This window comes from Equus asinus, chromosome 5 (assembly GCF_041296235.1).
Source record: "Equus asinus isolate D_3611 breed Donkey chromosome 5, EquAss-T2T_v2, whole genome shotgun sequence".
NCBI lineage: Eukaryota > Metazoa > Chordata > Mammalia > Perissodactyla > Equidae > Equus > Equus asinus.
The window spans coordinates 34,033,982-34,052,425 of NC_091794.1; the positions used below are offsets into that span (position 1 = coordinate 34,033,982).

An 18,444-nucleotide genomic window follows, 5' to 3' on the forward strand; every position below is an offset into this window, starting at 1 on the left:
GTCTGAAAGCCTACTTTCAGGATTTGCCAAATTTACTCATTTCCATACACGGCAACCTCTCTCAAGACCCACCCCCCCCCCCCAAAAAAAGCTACTCTAAAACAGGAAGGAGGTATTCAAGAGAAAACATAATATCTGGGTCTGGTTCTGTAGCCTTTCTCAGCATTCTTCATTACAATTTCACAGCCTGGCCAGTTTTTATTGAAGAAAATAGATCACATAAAATATTAGCATAAGCAAAAGCTAAGTTAAGAGTAATTTTTATTGGACAACCTCCTTCCTGCAGGAAAGAAAAGAGAGAGAGAGAGAGAGAAGGTTTACTAAAGAATAGGCAGGTGGGAGAGCAGGTGCCCAGTGAGAAAGTTTGCAGTGATATAAAGATAATAGTTGTGTGTACAATTTCCCCTCCTGTGACTTAACTAATCTAGGTGAAGAAAGACGTGGTTCCTTCAACTCAGATTCACTGATTCTTTTTTCCCCACAAAGCTGGAATTCTAAACCAGAAAATGAACAAGTAGTCAACTACTCCTTCAAGTTCTCTCTCAGTCTTGGCAAAGACAAACTTCTGTTTAAAGGGGCAGCAGCGGTTACTATTGAAAAGCAGAAGAGCGAGCAGTGGTGAAAATATGCAAATAGCTTAATACGCAAAAGATATAGAAATCTTCCCAAATTCCTTCAATAACTGTACATATATTTGGCATCACTATGTTTATGAAAGAAGTCCAGAAACATCTACCTTAAAACTCCTGAAACCAAAACGGGAAATCAAAAGAAAAAAAAAGAGCAATGCACTAACAGTTGGGTCCTTGTCCTAGCTCCACCACTTACTAGTGCTGTTGTCTTGAGAGGTCTCTTCCAGCTCTCCTCGCCCATAAGGTCAAAGGACTGGATTAGTTCAGCGGCTCTCAATATGCAGTCCACAAACAGGTAGCAGGTCCTCCAGACCTATTCAGGGGTCTGCAAGTTCATAATACTAAGATGTGATGAAGCTTTTTCACTGTGTTGACATTTGCACCAAAGGTGCAAAAGCAATGGTGGGTAAAAATGGCTGAAGTTTCAACACAAATCAAGGCAGTGGTACCAAACTAGGCACCCACAGTAAAGGGAGGAAGGGGGACTAGTTTCACTTAAGCCTGTCCTTAATGCATTAAAAGTTATTAATTAAAAATTATTAATTTTATTAAAGCTCATCCTTGACTAAAGACCTTTTAAATATTCCATGTGACGAAATAGGAAGTATGCATGAAGCACTTCTGCTGAATCCCAGGCTACAATGATTGTCCCAGGAAATACACTTGTTGATTGTTTGAATTGAGAGCTGAACTAGCAGCTCTTTGCATGGGACACTGTTTTTATTGGAAAGAATGATTGACAAGCTGTGGCCATTCAGACTGGGTCATGCCAGACATTTTCTCAAAAATAAACCAAGAGAACCTATCATTCCAAGGAAAACAACTAACCATAATCATTGCTAAGGATAAAACACAAGTTTTAAAGTGAATATTCGAATTCTGAAAATCTTGCATCTACTATTGTACACTTGACATCTTCCTAATATTTAAAATACTTTTTTGATCAAAGCAGTGATGATATTAATGAATGTGGTCTTTTTATGTTATAGAATGAAACATGTCAACATTTGGAAGATACACATAACTTGGTGAACCAATATTTTCCAAATGCCCAATGTGTGATGTTACACAATCATAGATGATTATCAACTCAAAGTGAAAATTAGACCAATAGATTTTAATATAACAGAGTATACAAAAGTTTATTGATATGATTTCAGATTACATTTTGTAACTAAACTTTAGGGAACTACTACTTGTCAAGTTTTGGTGTACTATCAAAGAAGAAAAGTCACAATTGCCTCCTTTTTACTTCCTTTTCCCATCCTTCCTATAAATCTTATCTATATTTTCTTCATAAACTTTAGTCAAAACACATATCACGACAAATTAAATGCAGAAGTAAAAATTCAGTTGCCACTTTCCTCACTAGTTTCTTTGTTTAGGAACATGTACTTATTTTCACACAGATATTTTTCTTTAAAATATCTTTTTTATTTCTGTTTTAATTTCTAATATGATGAATGTTATGAGCTACAACTCACATAAACAAAAACTCACGTGGAAGAGTGTAAGGGGGTCCTGACACCACATCCCTGGCCTAGATGGCATTTCTGCATGCTCCCTGCCTGCTCAGTACTCATCTCCTTTGGTTCTCAATCATGAGGGAAGATACAGAGTGGCTCAGCTCGACTTTCAGATCCAGCTATCTGTTCACTTTTATGTAGCTGCCACTTCAGTGAGCATCTGGAAACACTGAAACATCTGTATGACTTCATCATGGAGTAGCCATTCATCAGTAACAAATATTCATTGTGTGCCTTCTATGGGGCACTCAGGACACCTGGATCAGAATCCAGACTCCACTATTACTCGAGGTATACTCCTGGTCAAGATACAAAATCTCTCTAAACTTGTCTCTTAAATGTAAAATAAGAATGACAATAGGACCTATTTCACGTGTACCTCCAATGAAATGATCCATTAAAGAGCTTACTATACACAGTGCCTAGCATATAGTAACAACTCAGTAAATCTTACCCATTGTTATTATAACTAGAATGTCTCTTACCAGAACAGACTGTTTGTAACGTACATGAAAGATATAAAGAGTTTAACCATAGACTATCAGGGGCTCAGAATCCACCCCAGTTGCTGAAGCATTCAGTTCCATGAAAGCAGAGAAGCAAAAGTTTCCAGGAGTCCTTGTTTCTCACCTCAAGAGCAGAGAATCTGTTTTTGGTCAGGAATGAATGAAATCAGGGTTGTAATAGCGACCCAGCCACTGCATAAATTCCTAAACTTTCCGAGGTCAAACGAGCAAGCAGTTCATATTCAACATCACTCTCATCACTGTGTTGACAGGACAAAGACAACAGGGGAGTGAGGAGTCAAACCAAGTTCCCAGTTAGACAAGAGAGAAGACTTTGACTTTTCCTTTCTTCAGGCAAAAAGTCATATTCATTTTATCTCTTTACTCCACTTCATTAGAAACCCAGAAGGAATGAGGTTGGGTAAAAGTAAAGATGCTTGTCAATCTGAGGTCAGACCAAAAGAAAAAAGGATGCCCTCATATTGCTAAGAATAGATTACAAGTAGGAGAGAGTAGGTCCTTGATAAATTTCTTCAAATTAAAAATATCTGGAGGAACGGACACATGCACACTTATCTATAATTTCTTTATAATTTCTTTATATAAAGGAGATAATCATTAAACTAGTTATATTGGTGGGGCCAGGTTCATTTTTAAAGGAGAAAACATGGTGCCACCTTTATTTCACTTTATTTCATCAACTCTAAGTACAACCACTTCAAATATCAATATCTTACTAGCCTGATAAGACTTTAACTGCTGATTTAATAGAATGATGTAAGCTATGCTTCCAGAATAATGTATAGAAATGATCATGCCCCCCTAACAGCACTTGGATCTTCAATCAGGAAATTCAACTTTAGCTGCAAAACTATGTTTTGGCAAAAGTGCAATTGAACTCAGTGTACTTGTCACAATTCTAAATATACTCCGGTCACCATGACAACAAGGGAGACTGATGGATCGCTTAAAAGAGTACGGTATATTTAATTGTCAGCATTTTAAACTGACTCAGAAAAATGCTGTGTGATAGGTCTACTCACCATGGTTACTGCCGACTTGAGTCCATAATAATCAAAGGTTCACATGCGCACATCGAGAACGTGCGCACAAACAATGTAAAAGTCGGAAGGCCTTGTATTTCCAGCCACGCCAAATGCCAAACTTAATAAGGCTTTAGAAAAAACTTGTTCTCGTTAAGGTACTACTCAAGAACCTCTCTCCTGGAGGTTCTTGCTCCCTGTCTTAGCTAAAGATAAAGATGAACCTAAGGTTAATTTCCTCCTGGAACATATCTGGAATAGAGGGTGAGACAGACTCTCTCTTCTTTTCTTCCACGTGGACTTGTTCTCAAATGACAACCTTCTGGGACTCATTTATTCCCTAACCAACCATTTTCTGAGCACTTCTCCTAGGTCAGGCAACCTTCTACAGGCTGGGAATAGAGTGGCAACCACCAGATTTGGTCCCACTTTTAGGGAACTGACATTCTAAGACAAGAGAAAGAAAAAAATACAAATAAATAATCCATTAAAAAGAATGAAATCATCCAAATGAACTGACCCATCAGAGCTTACTGCCTAGCATACAGTAAGCACTCAGCAAATCTTCATCATTATTATTATAACTAAGATATCTTTCACCAAAACAGTTTGCAATGAACATAAAGAAGACAAAGACATACAACCCTATTTTCAGAGAACAATGACTACTGGCTATGTAGAATATAAAACAAGATAATGGGAGAAAGCCGTGGGGAGGGGAAAGGTGTGCTACTTTAGCTAGAGATAAACGAAGATCTCTCTGAGGAGATGACATTGGTACTGAGCCTTGAATGATGGCTCCAAGCCAGCCACATACAGAATCAGAGAAAGGTAGGGTGGGAACAAACTTGGCTTATACACGGGCAAAAGGAAGGCCAGTGTGTCTGTAGCTTACTGAGTGAAGTGGTTGAGAGTGGGAGGTAAAGGAGAAGACAGAGCCCACCTCTCAGGGCCTTGCAGGCCACAGAAAGGTTTTTCGAATGTTTCTAGATACTTGGAAACCACTGTATGGTTTAAGGGGAGGCGGGGGGCAGGAGGGGGCGGTTGTGGAGTTGATACGATCCAATTAACAATTCTAGAAGATCTCTCTGTGCGGTATGAAGAGCGACAAAGGGAAAGCATAAAAGCACAGAGACTGTTTCAGAGACTCCATTGCCAAGCCAAGGTAATGGATGATGACTTGGATTGAGTCACTATTCTCCTACTCCAGTGCTTTTCCATGGCTCCATGCTTACCCTCTCAACTTGCAAAAGAGAGAGTGAAAGCAATCAGAATCAGGAAATATTCTGGAGACAGAGCAAACACGCACTAGCCACGCAGGTACTCTGAGCAAGAGTGGTAGCAAAATGAGTTGGATGTAGGCTCTACAAACAGTGAGGAATATGCCCCATGATTCAGTAGCTCTGGGTGGGGCTTGAGATGCTGAATTTCCAGCAAGCTGTGAGGCTTGATGGTGATGCTGCTGCTCCATGAACCACACTTTGAGAACTAGGGCTCGAGGAGAGTCTGGAGACAGGAACACCTGTAGAGCAGGAGGCCATGAGAGCCTGGCAGAGGGTAATAATAGGTGACATAGAGACAAGGGGAAAAATCCAAGAGATGTAGCAAGAAAGAAACTATCTAAGACTTGAGGACAAATAATCCATGAGTAAAAATAAAGAAGAAGATGGTGAAATTGATTCCGAGCTTTCTTTAATGGCATTGTTCAATATATAGATAGTTTTTATCTATTAATGCAAAGCACTTTCACAACTAACATTTCCTATAGCCACAGTCTATCCCTATAAGATAGGGCCAGGGAAAATGATTGTGGTTACAGGTAATAATAATAACAATAACAATCATTTGAGATTGGTATATTTGTTTATTATTATTTATTATTTGTATATTGACAGTTTATTCTGTGCCAGGCACATTATAACATGTACTATCTGCAGTTCTGACAACAACCCTGTTCCTATTTCACAGATGACAAAACTCAACCTGGGAGACATATATAGCTTGTCCAGAATCACTCCTGCTACAGCTGGATTCAAACACAGGAATAGACCCTAAAATCCATGACCTTCACCTCCATTCTGCCCAAGAAGTTGAATCTATAGAAAAATTAGATGCCTAATTGGGACATTCATCCTCAAAGTCAGGGTTTTCCTCTACTCTGACTAAGCTTCAAGAGGGCAAGTGGCAAAACTTAATCCGTGGACCCTAGTAGCATAGAAGTGAAATACCCAAGGTTAAGTGGCCAGCCTGTAGCAGGACTATGACTCACTTCGTACCCTCACAAAATAAACATGGACTGAGCGTTTCTGTGCTCATGCTCAGACTCACGTCTCTATACTCCTACTGCAATGCTTTTCCACAGCCCTATGCTCAGCCTCTCAACTTTATTGTGCTTTTGCTTTACAACTTTTTCTGCCCAGAGAGTAACCAGCTCTCTACACAGTGATGCATTTGGAGTGAGGATGTGAGAAAGAGGCCCTCCTTTGTGAAGATGCATGGTGAACGGTAGTGGATATTGACAAGGCATCAGTAGATAAGAAAGATGAGCTTAGACATTTCCCCAGCCCAGGAAGTGGGTAAGAAATGAACCACAAGATCTTCCTTCTAGTCACCCACACTGTGCTTTCCCAGGATGATTCACAGGTATGGCTCCACAGACCTGACAAAGGGGACCGTCTTCAGGAAGATGAAAGGATGTTTTTATGCCTGCTCTCTTTTTTTTTATTTGTTCCTTCTTGAGTAATAACTATTAATTGTGCTATGCGGGCAGTAGAGAGATGAGTCTACCGGGAAGCCAGCACAAATCCATCAAGTGCTTTTAGTCCGAGCTTTTTAGAAGCAATTGTTTACCACATTTTCCCTGCTCTTTTTCTCACAGCTAGAATTAAAGTGGATTTTACCACACAATCACACCAATGCCATCCTCCCCACCTCCAAAATGAAGACACAAGATGACGATTGGTCTATCACCAGCAAAATCATAAGATGTGTGAGAAAACCAATTCATTTAGTGTTTACAAAGCCTAAGTATTGGACCCTAACAGGTACTCCACATACATTAACATATGACAACCTTGTGAAGTAGATATTGTCCAATTTGGACAGATAGAGAAATTAACGCTCAGAGATGATACGTTATTTGTCTAGAGTTCAACAACTAGAAAATGGTAGAGCCAAGAAGTAAACATAGGTCTTCTGACTCCAAAGCCAATACTTTCTCCACTCATTATAGCCGCCCTATACACACTCCCAAGAGAATCCACAATCTTCCATTCTGTTCTGCAGAAGAATCAAAGCTTCAAATATTTCTTAGAAATAAGGCTATACATAACCAAAAGGTCTCTTCCAAGGGGCCTTTTCTAGGAATAGTGAACAACAGAGCCATTGTAGATTCTCTAAGGCTTGCCTCTGACCAAGGCAATAAGTTCTTGACTATATCTGGATTCAGGGATCACTCAGAGTCTGCACCATGCCTGCTATGGAATCACTGAGGCTCTTGAATTTCCGAGCACAGGGCTCTGACCAAATAACAACATCACACAAACCCTCCTTCCTCCCCAGCCCCAGGGCTGTACTGAAGAAGGAAGAATCAGAGGAGTGGACATAATGGAAGACCGAGGGCCTATAAGTCAAGTGTTCACAGAAGCTCTGGCTCATTACGAAGTAGAATAAAATTAAAAAACCAAATGAAAAGTTAATATAGTCCAAGATTAAACTCATCTTTCATTAGTATTCCTACTCCTCTATAGTATACATAGATGCTGGAAAGGATCAAACAAAGGCAAAAATAGGAACAATAAAGTCTTCAGGCCCTTAGACATGGTATCTGAACAAGGTGAGGATTAATATGTGTAAGCAGCATCCTTTTCTGTCTCCCATTACCCAGAGGGGTGGTGAGGTCAAGCATTTTGAAAAGATTCTTTATCATAAGCAAAGCTGACAGGGACACCTGATGGGAATAACTAAATCAAGAAGTAAATAAACACTGGGATCAATGTTCTTTACTTTTGGTGGCTGACTTTACAACAAGGGTTGACTTATAAAGGTGGATATTTCTCTCTTCCAACCATAAATATAGGGTAGCTGCACAAGGTTTTCTCTTTTTTAAAAGTGATTTTGTTTCTCAACACATGCCAGTTAACCACCTTCTATGTGCTAGTTAGTGTGTGGTTTTGGGGGGAAAAATGGTAGAAAGAGAAAAGGACACAATCCCTATTTTCAAAGAGCTCAAAGTCTGGTACCTAAGGCCAAGCACAAAATGTTGTGATTTTTTTTAAGTCAGCAAGTTATGTTCTCAATTATGAAAATACCAAATGTCAGATTCTTCTCCAGTCCAAGCAATAATCTAAAATGAGCCAACTCTCCTGAATCAGACTTTTTTTAATGAAAATTATGACTGTTGAAGCTTTTCCCTTTAATGCCAACATTATTATAACTCAGAGGAGAACACAAGGTCAATTTACTGTGCTTCATATTCTTCTCAGGCTCTAACCACTGACCAATAAAAAAATAAGTTGAGCCACATATGCAATTTTAAATTTTCTAGTCAACACATTTATAAAGAATAGTAAAAAGAAATTTGGTTTACAAATATATGCAAAATATTATCCTTTAGACATGTGGCACTAGCCCTATTTCAAATGTTCAATGGCCACATGTGGCTAGTGGCTATCATATTGGACAGCACATCTCTAATCTCTCCCAAACATTCACTTCTAGTAAGTGAACAGAGTGAAACGTTTGTTGGAGAAAGGCGCTAAGTTTTACAACAGTTGTCAAGATACATGGACACCCAAAGGCTGACCCAACCCACCCAATATTCTAAAATACTTCTCTCAATCCTATACTCAAGACCAAGAGACTGCAGGACACAGTGACAGCAAATGCTGGAGAGGAAAAATGGCTCCGTCCCATATGTGAAGATGAGGAAAATCAAATAGGAGAAGGATTACCACAAACAAAATGGCAACTTAGCCACTCTACCCATTAGGATACTGATATCATCACATACAGGACGTGAGATCTACCCTCATATGTGTTTTGGCTTGAATCAAGGTTCATTTTCCAACTCTAGCCATCAGTGCTTTTGCTTCCCAACCTCACTGTGCATCCTCTGAAAATAACACAGGGTAAGTAAAAATTCAGGAAACCTGCAATGCATTAATGCAAGAAGCTACCCAAAAAAAAGAGGAAAGAAACTCTTCACCTTTCACACCTTCTGGTTTTGCCCATGGATATGGAACATTCTGTTCCCTTGTCAAATGACAAAGAGCTCTCCTTCCATCACTTGGTCCTCCAGGATAGGAGGGGGGATGATAATGGCTGACATCCTTTAAGCCGTATTAATCAAGGGGAAGGATCATCTTCAGAATCATCTGGAAGAATGGGCGGAATCCGTCTCTCGCTCCCTCCTGCTTTCCCTAATGTTCTCCTTTCTGTTGGAGATTTGGTTTCTGAGGTGGGCCCCAATCCCTGTATGGTTCACTGGGTAGGAATACACAAAACCAACATGGTCGCTCAACTTTCCCCTCAAGCAGGCCCAGGGTTGGGACTGGAGGAGAAACTGTAGCAAGCCCCAACATGGGCCTCAGGTCCAAACCACATTTTCTAATTGAGCTTTGGAAGCCACCCGCTTTGGGAGTTTTGGCCTTCCATTAGAATGAAGCTAGCAGTTTGAAGACTTGTCAGTGACTGTCACTGCTAATTTGTAAAGGCATCACAGTGTCAATAGTCCCAGACAACTGGTCTTTAGTTAAAACAATAAAACAAAACTGATCGGCAGCAATGTTAACATCCCAATAACAGGTGATGTTGATATCATGTACTCCCTGACAGGAAGCCAAGAGAAGGGCTTCACGTCTATGGTGGTCTTCCCAAATATCCACAATCCCAGTCTAATCATGAGAAAATATCAGATAAATTCAAATTGAGGGACATTCTACAAAATATCTGCCTCATACACTTAAAAAGTGTCAAGGTCATGAAAAACGAGGAAAGTCTGAGAAACAGTTACAGACAGGAGACTAAGAAGACATGATGACGAAACGCAGAGTAGTACCTTGAATCGGATTGTGGAAAAGACGAAAAGCATTATTGGAAAAACTGGGGAAACCCAAATAAAATCCATATTTTAATTACTCATGTTGAATAATGATAATTTCTTAGCTTTGATAAACGTAAAATATGAACATTAGAGGAAGTTAGGTGAACAGTATTACAGAAGCTTCTTCTATTTTTGTAACTCACCAGCAACAACAGCTAAACAGTACTGGGAGATGAAAACCCTCAGTCTGCTTCCAGCCAAACCAAAACTCAATCAGGAAAAGAGCTGACAACACCGAACTACAAGAAAAGACATTACATAAAGTGACTTCTCGCTTTTTGTTGTTCTCATAATAAATTAAAAAGCATTTCCAATGCATTTGATTAGGTAAAAGGCTCACTGGAAGCTAGAAATTAGCTGATTTTTTAAAAATTATAAATAAATGAATAAAGGAGTAGAATGAGAAAGGCCAACTTTGCCAAAAAAGAAATTGGTAATTGAAAAATTCATATTTTTGCTAATTGTTGAAAATTTTTATTTTATATTTGGACTGACATTATAGAGAGAATCACCTTAGGTTTCAAAGATTATACCATCTTTGTTTTACTGAAAAAAAGTCTGTCTCCTTCTACGCTAAGAAGGAAAAAAGCTTAGCCAACACCTTCACAGGGCTTTCAGAGATTCAGTTTGTGCACACTTCTTAGTCCCATCACAAGTGTCTGGGAAATTATATAATCTAGCCTGGAAAAAATGCTTTGCAAAGAATCATGATACCTTTTTTTTTCAAGTTTTTCTTTCAGAAGTCAGTTTTTCTTCAACTCAGTTTACTTGATTAACCAAATCAACCAAAGACTAAAGAATAAGAGAAATCAAATTCTACCATCTTCCATAAATAAGCAGGTAAGCTAGGTGGGCAGAAAGATGGATGGATAGATGGATGGATGGATGGATGGATGGATGGATGGATGGATGGATGGATGTTTGGAGAGATAGAGATAGAGATAGATACATACATACATACATACATACATACATACATAAAGAATAAAAACTAAAATTATCTGAGCCCAGTGTACAAGCTGAACTCCTCTGCTAAAGGAAAAGGACTTTTGGAAACATTTTACTCCTTCCCGAACCCTAAGCACCATTAACAAAAATATCAACATATTCACTGAGTTTTCGTCCTAGTTTTAGAAAACTGTTTTTCCTTCAACAAAGGTAGTGAGAGTTATAGAAACCAAGTCATGGAGCCCAACACTTTTTGGATGAGGAAACAGTGAATTAAAAAGAGAAATGGAATAAACCAACTCAGCTCTTCCCTATCAGAACCCCTCCCCAACCAGTCCTTCCGATACTCAGACCTTAAATTAAAAAGCAAGGCCCAAAACAATTTTAAAAAAAGGCAAGTACTGTGAACAAAGCACAAATAAAGATAAGACTCTTCCTGACCCCATGGAGCTTTGGAACCACTCCTACCCTCCTTGGAGGGCATTTGGAGGGCTTTCTTGGAGCCGGCTCTTCTCTGAGGATGCTGTTTTCTCTCTGTAGCCTCTCTATTTGTGTCTGCCTGTCCTCCTACACTCCAGATACACAAGGTCCAAAGCCATTGCTGGTGTTTTTCTAATTGTCTCTTGTCACCTCTAGACCATTACTCCACTATTACACACCCTGACTTTAGCTTCCTATTCTCTCACCTCTAAGTTTTATTTTTACTTCTCCATTGAGACTTCTAGTTCCTGAGATCCTCTCTATTTTCCCTCTGTGCCATCCGTCATGGCAACATTTTTTCCAAGTTCAAGGCAGAGCCCGTATACTACAACATTTCAGGCATTATTTGGTCCTTTATCTGCCCTGACCCATCCCAATGTTGGATTAATATAACAATCTGCCTACCCAGCCCTCACACCTACACTCTTTGATTGTACTACACTAAATAGAGCCTTAACAGACTAAGATAGCAACAATAACTTCAATAAAAACCCTCTCAAGTTATAGTACAGAATTAATGAAGTATTTCCTTACTCATTAATCATTTGATTCCCACCTCTCTAGTGAATTAAGTACAACAGAATTGGATGTCCATTTAACAGAAAGGAAAGCAACGTTGCAGAGATGGAAAGTAACCTCTACCAAGGGCTCACAGGAAATTTTTGGCACCGCTGGAACTTGAACCCAAACTCCTCAGACCTGGCCCTGTGTGCTTTCCATTTACCCCATGCTCCCAAGATTCTAGGATCCCCTGCACAAAAAATGACACACCAGTAATGCTGAGGACAAATCTTTAACCTACACCAGAATTAGACCAGCATTTTCAGTTGACTTAGAAAGGGGGAAAAAAAACTCAAAGGAAAAAAAAAGTTTTCCAACTGATTCTGGTAGAGACGATTAGCAGAAATATCTTGCAAAGAACGTGGGTGTCCTGGAAGACTCATCGTCATCATCATTATAATTTCTAATCATGCTGTGTGGGCAGGTGTCCGTGTAGCAGAAACACCATTGGCACCGAGATTAGCAGTTTCACCAAGAGACTAGAAACTAAGTCTGCAATTCTTAGACCTCAGAGCCTGAATCACAGCTTTCCCCTCAGGGATTAGCAAATATGCAGTCTGTGCCTTAGCAAAGATTGTTGGGCCTGCCGAGGGAGGCGATCAAATATCAGGTCCATCAAAAAATGCACACTGGAGCAAGGTACAGGAGGCTTCCCGGGAGCCTGGAAATACCACTAGATGCAGAGACAGAAGGCCGGAGTTGTATTCCCACGTTAAGCCTCTAATTCACTGAGTAACTTTGAATGAATCATTTGCCTTCTTGGCATTTTTGTTTTCCTTCTCATCCGAACATTGAAAGTTTCTGGACTATCACTCTTGGTTTTCACATGAGACATGGGAGGAGGTCAGGAGGGAAGACAGCCCACAGCAGGGTTTGGGCTTCCCTTGGCTCTGCACCCTCCCCCCGCTACAGCAGGCCTGTTTTATCATTTTACACTCTGGACCTGGACCTCTCTGCAAGATTTAGCTGGAACAAAGGGTCCAGGCACACAAAAATCATGGGCATGATCTCTAATAACTCGTCAGCTCTAACATTCTGGTTCTAACCAAATGTGTTTCCTCTGAGCTAATCTTTACAAAAGTCTTTTTAACCAGGTTTACTTGATTTGAGGGAAATTGTATTGGTAGACTTTAAAAATAAATCTATTAATAACATACTCTGAAAACGTAATATGAAGCATGTCTAATATTTTTTTATGCCTCCACATTAGTAGATACCTAGAGAGAATGTCCAAAGATGGCAGAAAGGAACCAGAGTAACAGATGGGAACCTGCCACAAACCCCATAATTATTTCATAGGGCTTTATTTATTCATACAAAAATATTTCTCAAGCACCTGCTATGTGATAAGCACTATGGTAGGCTCGAAATGAATAAACAGATGAGATTTCTATCTCCATGAGGCTTACATTATAACTGGATTTGGCATTTCTAAAAAACTGTACATAGTCAAATAACTAAATCAAATATACTACTTAACAAACTGTGTGGCGTACAGCTAAAGCAATCCTTACAGGAAAATATATACCTTTATCTGTATTAATAAAAAAGCAGAAATGAAAATATGTGAATTGAGAGTCAAGCTCAAACAACTAGAAAAACAAAATAATTCTAGGGAAAGAAAAAAATGTATTATTGAAGATTTTAATAAGAAAATAAAGAATGGTAGAGCTAAAAAATACATGCAAGAACTGTTTTTTTGAATAAATAATAAATAAAATTTTGACTAATCAAAAGGAGGGATAGATAAATAAAGCACAAAACTTTAAATAATAATCTGGAAATAACCATAAACACAGATTAAATGAATATAATTATAATAAATTATTTAACTTCATGCAGATCAATTTGAAATAGGTGACTTTCCTAAAAGACAATTAACAAAAGTAGCCATAGAAGAGATATAAAAGCAAATTAGTCCAATTAGTATAAAAGAAAGAAAAAATTGTTAAAGAATAAACACTTCCCCCCACCAAAAAGGCACCAAGTCAAGGCAGTTTCACAGGGGAATTCTATCACATTTTTAAGAAATAGATGATATAAATGCTATTCAAACTATTTCAAAAAGAAACAAAGAAAAAGAAAGGCTTCCAAATTATTTTTACAATGATTGAAGCATAACACAGACAATGCTAATACACACACATACATAACTTTCAAATAATCTCACTTGTGAAAATTGTGAAAATTGATGCAAAACTTGTTAATAAATTACTGGTGTCTAGATCCCAATGACACTAAAAAAATAATGCACAAACTATGACCAAGCGGATATTATTCCAAGAACACTAGCATGATTTCTTGTTTGAATAATGTATTTATATATATCACCAAACTTACAGGACAAAAGAGAAAAATGTAAGATATTTTCTTAGAAAAGAGAAAAGGAGACAATGTACGATTGTTTCCATAATTTCTAAAAAGGCATTAGATAAGCATTTAACAACCACCCTCTATTTCAAAAAATAAAAATAAGAAAACACTCTCAGAGTAGGGATGGATAGTTTTTAAGACAATATATTTCTCCAACCAAAACTTAACATCACAATTCACAGGGAACATTATAAGCATCCCCACTAAAGTCAGGAAAAAGAGGAGGATGCTCACTCAGCTATTTAATATTTACTCTTCTGGAGGTAGGAGACAATATAATTAGAAGAAAGCTGTGAGAGTTATAAAAATTAAAAAGAAAAAAGTGATAGTTATTGGCAGATGATATGATTACTTAACTAGAAACTCAAAGAAATCCATCTAAAAATTATTCAAATAATGAGAGAATTGAGTTAAGTGGCTGGGTAGAAAATGAATATACTGAAATCAAGAGGCTACACACACACGTTCAACTAGTTAGATGGTATACTATAAGAAATAATTCCATTAACGAGAGCAAGCAGAAAACACCTAGGAAAATAAACCTCTAAGAAGCACGCACGGTCTACCGGAAGAAAAATTTAAATGCTCCTGCGGACGTAAGAGAAGACTTTAACAAATGGAAAGGCATAGTGTTAAGAAAAAGAAATAACGTCTTTACAATGCATAATGTATAATATTAATGAATAAATTTAGAGTAATCACCGTAAAAATATCAACAGAACATTATTTTTAGAGCTGGACAAGTTCATTCCAAAGTTCATGGAAAAATAAACAAGTGCTAAAAGACAGAAAAATTCAGAAAAAGAGGAACTAATGAGAGTGGAGTAGCCCCATCAGATAATGGAATACATTATACAGCTACAATAATTGAAAGCACGATAATGGTGCATGACGTTGCAGATGAATGGAACAGCAGGTTCCCAAAATGACGTAAATTCCTAAGCATTAAGTATGTAAGTAATTAAGCATTAAGAAATTTAATAGACAATAAAGCTATCTTTTCAAATCAGTGTGGAAAAGGTAGACTATTCAATAAATAGTGTCTGGACACTTGGTTCTGGAAAAATATCAAAATGGATTCCTACCTCACATCTTTTGCCAAAATATAATTTCAATGGATCAGTGATGTGAGACAGAAACAGAGATAAAGAGAAAGAGAGAGCGAAAGAGAGACAGAGACCCAGACGAAATAACTAGAAGGAAAATTGGAAGATTTTTTTAAAAAAACATCACAAAGTGGAGAAGGCATTTCTAAGTGTTACACGAAACCCAAAAACCATAAAACCGAAAGATTGAATTGACTACATAAAAAATTTTTTTCTTGATCTGCAAGTTAAAAAGACAAATGCAAAATGATGGGGTATTGCTCCTACTATCACAGACTAAGGGTTAATTTTTTTTAACTGTAGTAAATCAATAAGCAAAAGTCCAAGAATCCAACAGAAAAGGAGGCAGAGGGTAGTCACAAAAAGAAAATACAAATGGATATAGCCTATCTAAATTGATGTCCAAAGTCACTAACAAACGAAATGCAAGTTATAACTACAAGATACCAGACATAAGATGCTGATACAGAAATGATCATCTAGATATATGATTATACGAAAAAAGTAAGATGCAAAATAATGTGTGTAGTATGCTCCCTTTTGTGTAAATACTCTTTATATGCTGGAATATAAAGGAATATAAATACATACATATGCTTGTGTATACCCAGTTTATTTCTAAAAGAGGATATAAGGAACTGATACAAGTTTTTGCCTCTGGGTAGGAAAAGTAGAAAGATGAGACATTGATAGGAGAAAGATTTATTTTTCATTATGTCTTTTTGTAACTTTTTAATTTTGTGATATACTTTTGTGCTGCTTCATTCAAATAATTTTTAGTTTTCTCTAAAGGAAGGTTAGACAACAATGCATCAGTGAGACCTTCAAATCCAGAGGAAGGAAGCTGGCTAGAAGGCCTGAAACTTTCCAACTCTGCAATTTAATACGGCATATTGGAATGAGAATGACGAAGATATCAGGTTTGGAAGCCTAATGTAGCTATTTAAATAGCTTTGACTTTTTGGAAGTTTATTCTTGCAGTGTCTCAGTTTCCATTGCTATGAAACAGAAAGCTAAAATTTACATCTCAACAGGTTGCTGTGAAAATTAAATAAGATAGCATATATAAGGCACCTTGCCCAAGGCCTGGCAAGGAACATATGTTCAATAAATGTTAGCTCCTACTACTATAAGGACTGTTCCTGAAATAATAATAATAATAATAATAATACAGTTCTGCTCAACCACATGGGTGCATTCAACACCCACCCCAACTCCTCTGGCCTCAGCTTCCCCTCCCATTGCCACAACACTCCAAGACGCCATGAAGCAAGAGTTGAATAACTAATCACCAATTCCAAATAGGAGTCAGGAGAATGACTGGAAAACATCTATTTCAACTGCCACATTTCACTGAGAAATGAGCAAGGGTCAGCTGTAGTTAAATGGCTAGCCAAAGAGATGAAATCTCAAGTCTATTGTCCTCCATGCCACAGACTTGTCACCACATTTCATGAGTTGGCAAAGAATGGGCCTCTTTCACTCAACTCCACTGGCCCCCTCCTCATTTGTAAAGGTTACCTTAGTTTACTTCCACAGAGCCCCGTTTTTACTCTATAGCATCTACCTAAAGCACCCCTCAATCAGGCACCCTGGCCTCTCTCTCTTGGTGAACACAGATAGTCACAATACATGCAAACTCATCACTTCCGAAGCTCATGCCCATTAGAAGACAAAATTGCTCTTTTTGCAGCAATAAGAGGCCAACTTTGTCAGTCTTCCAGAAATAGTGAAAAAAGAAAAAAGTAAAAAGAAAATTAATGAAGACTATATCCTGATAGAAAGAAATGTGGGCCCCTTTCTCTAGAGCCTGATGACTTAACAATGGATAGTTAGAGGCTATGCATCCTTAGAGCACTGGGTTTTGTTAGTGGTGATGGTGGTGATGAGGTTTTTGTGTTTATTTTGTTTTATTTTTCTTTCTTTCTGTGTTTGGTCTTTGAGAAAGATTCTATTATGGTTGCTATCAATTCTCATTTAAAGAAACAAGGACAACGGTATTAATAACGAAACAAAAGTGCTCCTTTTTACTCTCTGTGGTCTGCAAGGAGTTTCACATATCACTCAGATCAGAACTCCATGTTTTACTGATGTGAAAGTGTGTGGTTTTTGCGATAGCCAAGTTCTTCTAATATTCAACTTTCTGTTGTTTCTTACTTGCAATTTACAGTAAATGAATCCCAATTTTTCCCCTTTGTCAAAATCAGCCCATTTTCAAAACAACCAGGTCACTTCAGACATGGCATTTTTCATGAATATCATAGAGGCATGAACCTATTCAGGCCCAGCTATTGCATTAAATAATCTAAACTATGAAACAGATTACCCAGATTTTATCTTTGGACTACGCAAAACATAACCATTCTGGAGAAGCACAGAAGAAAGCCAAGTTCTGCCTCTGCTGATCTCTCCTTTCCCCCAAAGTCCTCTCAACCTTCACGTTTGGCTTAATCTGAATAGATAAATCAGGAGTGGTCAGTCTATAACAGGAGAAAAATCATCACTGTCATTGTTCCCTTCATCATCATCCTTACCTTGGTTCCAGTGCTTCATCTTGAAAAGTTCCTTCGGAGATGCCTACTCATCCTATCAAGCCTGGGAAATAGGGGGATGCCAAAATTGCTCTCCCTCAATATGAATTAGAAGAAACTTAGGGTCAAGATCGGCAAGTGAATTGCTCAGGAGCCCCCAGCAATAAGTGGCGAGAACAGGTCCTCAACCCAGGTGTTATCATTCTAGAGCAAGGGCTCTTTCCACTCTCTGCTCTGCCTAAGGAGAGCGACTTAGAGTTTCCCTGGATCGTCTGTACATCACTGGCTCTTAGCTGCTTCATCACAACACACTAAGACTCCATCAGCCAGACTGCCCATCAGCTTGTACTTGATGGCACAACTGTTTACATCAGGGTCAGTTTTGATTGTTCAGTGCCTGGGCCATACCAGTGGTTAAGTATTGTCACTATCACCAGAGTCCACCAGTTGTCAGATATGTCTTAAGCAATTTGTTGCTAGTTATTGTTAAAGTCCGAAAGTTCCAAATGAATTGTTTTTATATAGAAACAAGCGCTCTTTCAAGGTTATCCCTAAGATATTGTCACTCACACGTCCATTTACGTCCTTAAATGGGAGAACAAGAGGCAGAGTTATAGATAGGTCTCCAGTTATTC

General features: G+C 38.3%; 1 protein-coding gene across 21 annotated transcripts in view; it reads right to left on the minus strand.

The window, feature by feature from the left end:
• The window catches only part of LPP (LIM domain containing preferred translocation partner in lipoma), a 655,109-nt gene that overhangs the window by 489,162 nt on the left and 147,503 nt on the right, over positions 1 to 18,444 (minus strand). For 3 of the 21 annotated variants that reach the window (XM_070509219.1, XM_070509229.1, XM_070509221.1), the window contains exon 4: positions 829 to 957. The exons of 17 other annotated variants lie outside the window; for them this stretch is intronic. The gene's annotated coding sequence lies outside the window, so the exon portion shown is untranslated. Of the gene's footprint in view, positions 1 to 828; positions 958 to 9,953; positions 10,050 to 18,444 lie in introns of all 21 variants that reach the window. One more of the 21 variants, XM_070509220.1, reaches the window with a different exon arrangement.